Genomic DNA, 7,859 nt, shown 5'->3' with positions numbered 1-7,859 from the left:
GCAGCAGATTAACTATACAATACTAATGAATAAAACTGACAGCATGGGCATATATTATTTAGCTATAATGACACTGGCAGCCTATCCAATGTAAATTTGAATTAGTGTAACAAACAGTCCACTGATGGCAAGTTTGACAAACCCATGTGCAGTTTTATTCCAAACGTACAAAATAAACAACAGCTTAAAGCATGACTAGACTCACAAACTCACAAAACAGTGTGTAACCGGTTGACGTATGGGTTGGGGACTACAACTCCCAATAGTCTTTGGGACAATTTTAAGAATTGCTTCATTACGTAGTTGGCACGCTATAAATAGACGCACGGAAGTACTGCGCGTCCTCGTTTCATTCATTCATTGAACTCGGAAATAAGCGTGAGCTTGCATCAGGTCACCTTTATGTGATTTTTGAACGTGGGGCATAAGGCAGTCAAGTCCTTGTGTGTTGATGGCGATTGGCCTGGTGATGCAGCCTTCAGAGTGTTGAATGAGTGAGAGCGAATTAGGTTCCTTTTAAAGAAGAACCGTGTGGTTGATGTATTCCTTTTTTTTCTTTAATCCAGTTCATTTAAAGGACTAGCACGGCTATTGTTACTATTTGATTTCTTTTATTTTTGGTGAATTACCCTCATTTTTCTTTGGATGTTGTGTATTTATATTATTGTATGCTTTCAATTGATACTGTTTTCTTTTTCTTTTTAGTTTTCCATCTTAATTTCATGGCAGCTGCAGGGTCTCCTCCAAGGGTGTGACTGGCACTGGTGAGGTGGTGGGCATTCTTCTGTGGTTCCTGGTGATTTATTTATCCTTTTGAGTGCCGTGGATTTTTGTACTGTATTTGGAGTGTGCATTGCAAGTAGTGGCTATATTTTCCTACACACGTATAGTTGTGCCCGGATTGGAGCCCTGTGGTTTGTCATAAATTTGTTTTGTTTTTGTTTCTTTCTCCTTGCTGAATGATGTGTACTCGTGTTTTAAATATCTAATTGTTTTTATACAAAACTTGGTATTTATTATTGTGAATAAAAGCTTGTACAAGCAATACATTATTACTACAGCCTGTGGCCAGTTATTCACCCACTTGTGGTGGGTTACAATTTGGCGTAGTCGGCAGGGTTATTTATCTTTTTTTTCTCTTGTCAATGTAATGTGTTTTATTTTGTGTTTTCACCACTTATTGTTGGTAAGTAATAGGTAACTGTACGAGTAACAATAGTCGTGCAAGAAGGCAGCTGTCTTGACTACCTCCGAAGCCTTTCTCTTTTGCATAATCTGACTTCCCTTTGAGTTTCCCAGTATGTCCGAAGATGTGCAGCAAGAACTAATGGACCTGCGCGAACAGCTGCATACTCTGCAGGCATTGAATGATCAACTCAGAAGTCGGGAGTCAACATCCAGCGGTCATGCTTCAAATCCATCCTCCTCCACAAACATTAATACTCCTCCAATGTCTTTTAACAGGGTGCTGTATGTCCCCAGAGAGAGAAAGTGCCCACGTTTCTATGGACATTCTGATTTATCATCTTTGAGTTTGGAGGAGTGGATTGAGGAGGCCACCATGTGTATTGAAGGTAGAGGATGGTCAGACAGGGAACAAGTATTGTTTTTACTGGATCATTTGGGGGGTGAAGCAAGGATGGAGATAAAGCTTCGTCCTGCTGTTGAGAGGGAAAAACCAGAACACCTTTTTAATATTTTAAGGAATATGTATCATGGTAAACAGACTTTTGTCCAGTTACAACAGAAATTTTTTGAGCGTAAGCAGCAGGAGGGAGAGTCTTTGACAGAATTTTCCCATTCTTTAATGTCCTTAATGGAGGCAGTTTTAGGCTGTAACCCAGGAAGTGCTCCTAATGCTGATCACGTATTACGAGATCAATTTGTAGAGCATGTCAGAGATGTTACTCTGCGACGTGAACTTAAACGATTTGTGAGGCAGAAGCCTTCTTGTTCCTTACTAGATGTAAGGGGTGAGGCAATTAGGTGGATGGAGGAAGGGGAAATGGTGACCGTTACATCGGTGCCACAACCATGGTGTAATACAACTCAGAGCAGAGTAGTTCAGTTTGATGGAAAAATGAACCGGTTTGAAGAATCAGCTGAGTTGAATGAAATTAAAGAGATGCTTAAAAGTCAACAAAAACAGATCGATGCTATTAACAAGTGTCTTAATGACCTTAAGCCGAAGTCTGAGAATAATTCTCCTATTTCTCCTAGAATAAACACTCGAAGGTGCTTGCGCTGTAATAAGCTGGGTCATATTGCTAGATACTGTCGACAGCCTTGGCCCATTGATACCAGTTTTAGGCCACCAACAGCTAATGTTAGTGAAATTTCTGCTGAAGAGCCTTTAAACTAGTACCCTCTGCTGTCATGAGCCAGACAACAGAATTGGGTAGTAACGGCTCAAATGCATCTGTCCCAGTGTGTCCATCTGTTTTACAGCGTATGGTTGGTCAGTGTCCAACGGTAACTGTCCAAATGGGGAAAGTTATTGTTCCTTGCCTTTTGGACACTGGTTCCATGGTGACTACAATGACAGAATCTTTTTTTCATAGCAATTTTAAATCATTGGGTGAAGAGGCCCTTAAAGAGTGTAGTTGGCTGCAGCTGAAAGCGGCGAATGGTCTCGAAATCCCATATATAGGATATTTTGAGATTGATATGTTAGTGCTGGGACACACTATTCCAAGAAGAGGTGTCTTGGTAGTTAAAGATCCAGGCAAGGGTGTGTTACAGCAGGGTAGGGCGCTTACCCCAGGGTTGTTGGGTATGAATGTTATAAGCCAATGTTACCATGAGCTGTTCAAACAGTATGGTTCAGCATTGTTTTCAGCATCTTCTGTTAAACAAGCAGAGCCGGGATGGAGGGATGCTCTATTGGAATGCCAGAGAGCAGAAAATGCCCATACAGCTGGGTTTATTGGCCATGTGAGAGTGCAACCTGACTACCCATTGCAGATTCCAGCAGGCACGTTAAGGTTAGTACCTGCCCTTTGCCCAAAAGGTTTTGGTTATGATAATACAGTCGCATTATTGGAACCAGAGGAATGGGGAAGTAATGGGTTACCATCTGGTGTATTGATTTCCCCTGCTTTGCTTCAGTTAACACAAGGCCTGGTCTTTGTCCCTGTGGTGAATGTTAGTACTATTACTGTAAGTTTGCAATCAAGGACTCGATTAGGAAGACTGGTTAGGGCTGAAGTGATTCCTTCACAAGACCAGAGCTTTTGTTTCAAAAAAATGGATAACACTCATACTGTTTTAGTTCAATCTCAGGTGTGTACTTTTACATCAGAATCTGATATTGAACTGGAATTACCAGGGCTTTCTGAAGCCGAACAGGGGTTAGTTAAGGACCTTTTATCCCGATATAGTGATGTTTTTGCAAAACATGAGGGTGACCTAGGATGTACTTCCCTGATTGAACATTGTATTCCTCTTTTAGATGATGTTCCAGTGCGTCAGCGCTATCGGAGACTTCCCCCAAGTCAGTTTGAGGCTGTTAAAGCTCATATTAAGCAGCTGTTGGATGGTCAAGTCATTAGGGAGAGTTGTAGTCCTTATGCCTCCCCTATAGTACTGGTTAAAAAGAAGGATGGCTCTCTTCGAATGTGTGTTGATTATCGACAAGTAAACGCTAAAACTCGTAAGGATGCTTTCCCTTTGCCAAGGATGGAGGAGTCTTTGGATGCGTTGTCTGGTGCCAGATGGTTTTCAACACTTGATTTGGCTAGTGGCTATAATCAAGTTCCAGTAGCAGAAGAGGATAAGTATAAAACTGCTTTTTGTACGCCTTTTGGCCTTTTTGAGTTCAATAGAATGCCGTTTGGGTTGTGCAACGCACCAAGCACTTTTCAGCGATTAATGGAGAGAATTTTTGGTGATCAGAGTTTCCAATCCTTGATGTTGTACCTCGATGACGTGATCATTTTTTCTTCTTCTATAGATCAGCATCTGCAGCGCTTGGAAATGGTACTAAATCGTTTGCGACAACAAAATCTCAAGATTAAACTTAGCAAGTGCTGTTTCTTTCGTCCGGAGGTTCATTATTTGGGTCATGTTGTCTCTGCTGCAGGAGTGGGAACTGATCCTGATAAGGTGGCAACTGTGGCGAACTGGAGACGACCGGAAAATGTGCAAGAACTCCGGTCTTTTCTAGGATTCGCCAGTTACTATCGGCGTTTCATTAAAGGTTTTTCTGGTGTTGCAGGGCCCTTGAATCAGCTGGTGGCGGAAGTCAGCCGTAACCAAAAGGGCAAGTCATCAAAGATGTGCTTGAAGGAAAGCTGGACGGAGGATGTGAGTATGCATTTCAAACACTGAAAGGGTTGCTGACAAGCGCTCCTGTTTTGGCCTATGCAGACTTTAGTAGACCCTTCGTGTTGGAAGTAGATGCAAGTCATCAAGGATTGGGAGCTGTTTTGTCACAAGATCATCAGGGTAAACTTAGACCTATTGCTTTTGCAAGTCGAGGCCTACGACCATCGGAGCGAAATATGAAAAATTATAGTTCAATGAAGCTGGAGTTTCTAGCTTTAAAATGGGCTGTAGCTGACAAGTTTAGAGATTATTTGTTGGGACACAAATGTACTGTTTACACTGATAATAATCCTTTAAGCCATTATCAGACAGCTAAGCTTGGAGCGTTGGAACAACGTTGGGTCGGACAGCTTGCAGATTTTGATTTGGAGGTGAAGTATAAACCAGGTCAATCTAATGGCAATGCAGACGCACTGTCCAGACAGTATGCAGCTTTGATGACAGAGATTTCGGTGACAACCTCTATTCCAGAAACGGTAAGACGATGTGCTAATAATGAGTCTGCATTGACTGTTGAAACCATTTCTGCTCTCCCTCTTCAGTCTAAAACAAGCCTTCAGGAGTTGCAAGGAACAGATCCAGTGATTAGTCGGTTTCTTGTGTATTGGGATCGTCAGAGACCTCCTACACGAAAAGAGAGGAGTTTTGAGTCCCCTACAGTGATTGAGTTAGTCCGTCAATGGAAAAGGCTAATGAAGGTGGATGGTGTCCTGTATCGACGGTTTCAAGCCCAAGATGGATTTAAGGAGTTTCGCCAGGTTGTACTACCTCAGACCCTAAGGGAGGAGGTTTTGAGTAATTTGCATAACGATCATGGCCATCAGGGGGTGGAGCGGACTGCTAGTCTGGTCAGGACACGCTGTTACTGGCCTGGGATGTATAAGTTTATTGAAGACTGGTGCAAACAATGTCAGCGTTGTACATTAGCCAAGGAGGTTCGACCGAAAGTTCGGAGCTTTATGGGTCATCTTAGAGCAGAAAGGCCATTAGACATCCTGGCCATTGACTTTACATTATTGGAACCTTCTTCCAATGGAACAGAAAATGTCTTGGTCATGACAGATGTCTTTTCAAAGTTTACCCAAGCTATACCAACAAAAGATCAGACCGCACAGACTGTGGCACGAGTATTGGTTGAGCGTTGGTTCCATTTGTTTGGGTTGCCAAGGCAAATTCACTCTGACCAAGGTCGATGCTTCGAGAGTAGAATTATCCAGGAACTGTGTAAAATATATGGCATTGTCAAAACACGTACAACACCATATAGGCCCCAAGGTAATGGTCAATTCGAGAGATTTAATAGGACAATGCATGATTTATTGCGAACACTTCCTTCTGAAAAGAAGTATCATTGGCCAGATTTTCTTTCACAACTTGTGTTTGCTTACAACACTACGGAACATCAGTCGACCGGTTATTCTCCATATGTTCTTATGTTTGGGGAAGAGCCTCAGTTGCCAGTTGACTTCATTTTGGGGCAGGATAATCTTGATCCTACTGGAGAACCTTGGATAGTACAACATAAAGAGAATTTGGAACAAGTTTTTAAATGTGCTAGAGCTCGCCTGCTAGCTGCTGCAGCTCAACGGGCTCGATCTAACAATGAAAAGGTGAATTGTGACTCTCTGCAAGAGGGTCAGTTGGTGTATCGAAGATCTCATAAGGTAAGAGGCAGAAAGAAAATCCAGGATGTTTGGGATCCTACCCTTTACAGGATTGTGCAAAGCCCAGATGGTTTAGGTTCCGTGTATTCTATATGTCCGGCGGATGGGAGTGGGCAAGTTAAATGAATACATCGTTGTGAGTTGCGTCCAGTCTATAATGCTACAGAGGATCCAGGGTTGTCCCCTCATATGAGGGATGAAGAGCCCAATCTAAATGAAGATCTCATTTTAATTGTATCACAGCCAACGGAGGAGGTACATTCACAGGATGAATGTACAGGTAATGTTTTGTCTGGTCCAGGTAGGAGCCAAAGTAGTGCGTTACCAGTTTCACAGGGTGGTGGGGAACCAAGACGCACACAGAGATCAACTGCAGGATGTCATCGGAACCCGTATCATCTCCCTCAATCTGTGTGCATTAATGATCAGATAGCTCTTCCTGTGATAAGGCCATCCAATAGTTCCCAAAGCTGTGTGTTTAGGCCATGGGTGTGAAAATATAATTTATCGCCGGGACGTCGATTTAATTTTGGGGGGGATGGGTGTAACCGGTTGACGTATGGGTTGGGGACTACAACTCCCAATAGTCTTTGGGACAATTTTAAGAATTGCGTCATTACGTAGTTGGCACGCTATAAATAGACGCACGGAAGTACTGCGCGTCCTCGTTTCATTCATTCATTGAACTCGGAAATAAGCGTGAGCTTGCATCAGGTCACCTTTATGTGATTTTTGAACGTGGGGCATAAGGCAGTCAAGTCCTTGTGTGTTGATGGTGATTGGCCTGGTGATGCAGCCTTCAGAGTGTTGAATGAGTGAGAGCGAATTAGGTTCCTTTTAAAGAAGAACCGTGTGGTTGATGTATTCCTTTTTTTTCTTTAATCCAGTTCATTTAAAGGACTAGCACGGCTATTGTTACTATTTGATTTCTTTTATTTTTGGTGAATTACCCTCATTTTTCTTTGGATGTTGTGTATTTATATTATCGTATGCTTTCAATTGATACTGTTTTCTTTTTCTTTTTAGTTTTCCATCTTACTTTCATGGCAGCTGCAGGGTCTCCTCCAAGGGTGTGACTGGCACTGGTGAGGTGGTGGGCATTCTTCTGTGGTTCCTGGTGATTTATTTATCCTTTTGAGGGCCATGGATTTTTGTACTGTATTTGGAGTGTGCATTGCAAGTAGTGGCTATATTTTCCTACACGCGTATAGTTGTGCCCGGATTGGAGCCCTGTGGTTTGTCATAAATTTGTTTTGTTTTTGTTTCTTTCTCCTTGCTGAATGATGTGTACTCGTGTTTTAAATATCTAATTGTTTTTATACAAAACTTGGTATTTATTATTGTGAATAAAAGCTTCTTACTACAGCCTGTGGCCAGTTATTCACCCACTTGTGGTGGGTTACAAGTGGATTACACAAACAATACTAGAGACAATATTAATACTAGAGACTGAGGAAACATGAGAACAATATATACACAGAGACTAATAACTTGACAAGACACACCTGTGACTATGTAAACTATGTACCAATGAGAACAACACATTAAGCAAGGAAGCACATGACATTATCACATGAGGACAAGGGAATCACATGACAAAGGGGAGCACATGGCAAGATAACATAGCTGCTAAAAACCACAAAATAAGATAGGATCGCCCCCTAATAGTTGACCAACCATTAAGGCATCTTTACACAGAAAAAGCAGCACAGAAAACAACTCTGAAGCGGCATAAAATCACAAAAATGTGCATTTACACAAACTGTTTAATGCTCCTCTGAAGCGGCATAAATGCATTAACACAGGAATGAAAATCGCGGGAAACAATGCTTTGAACATAAGTATTTCAAAACTAACAGTTTTAACAAA

Source organism: Chanodichthys erythropterus, chromosome 22 (assembly GCF_024489055.1).
Source record: "Chanodichthys erythropterus isolate Z2021 chromosome 22, ASM2448905v1, whole genome shotgun sequence".
Classification (NCBI taxonomy): domain Eukaryota; kingdom Metazoa; phylum Chordata; class Actinopteri; order Cypriniformes; family Xenocyprididae; genus Chanodichthys; species Chanodichthys erythropterus.
This window is presented reverse-complemented; position numbering follows the sequence as displayed.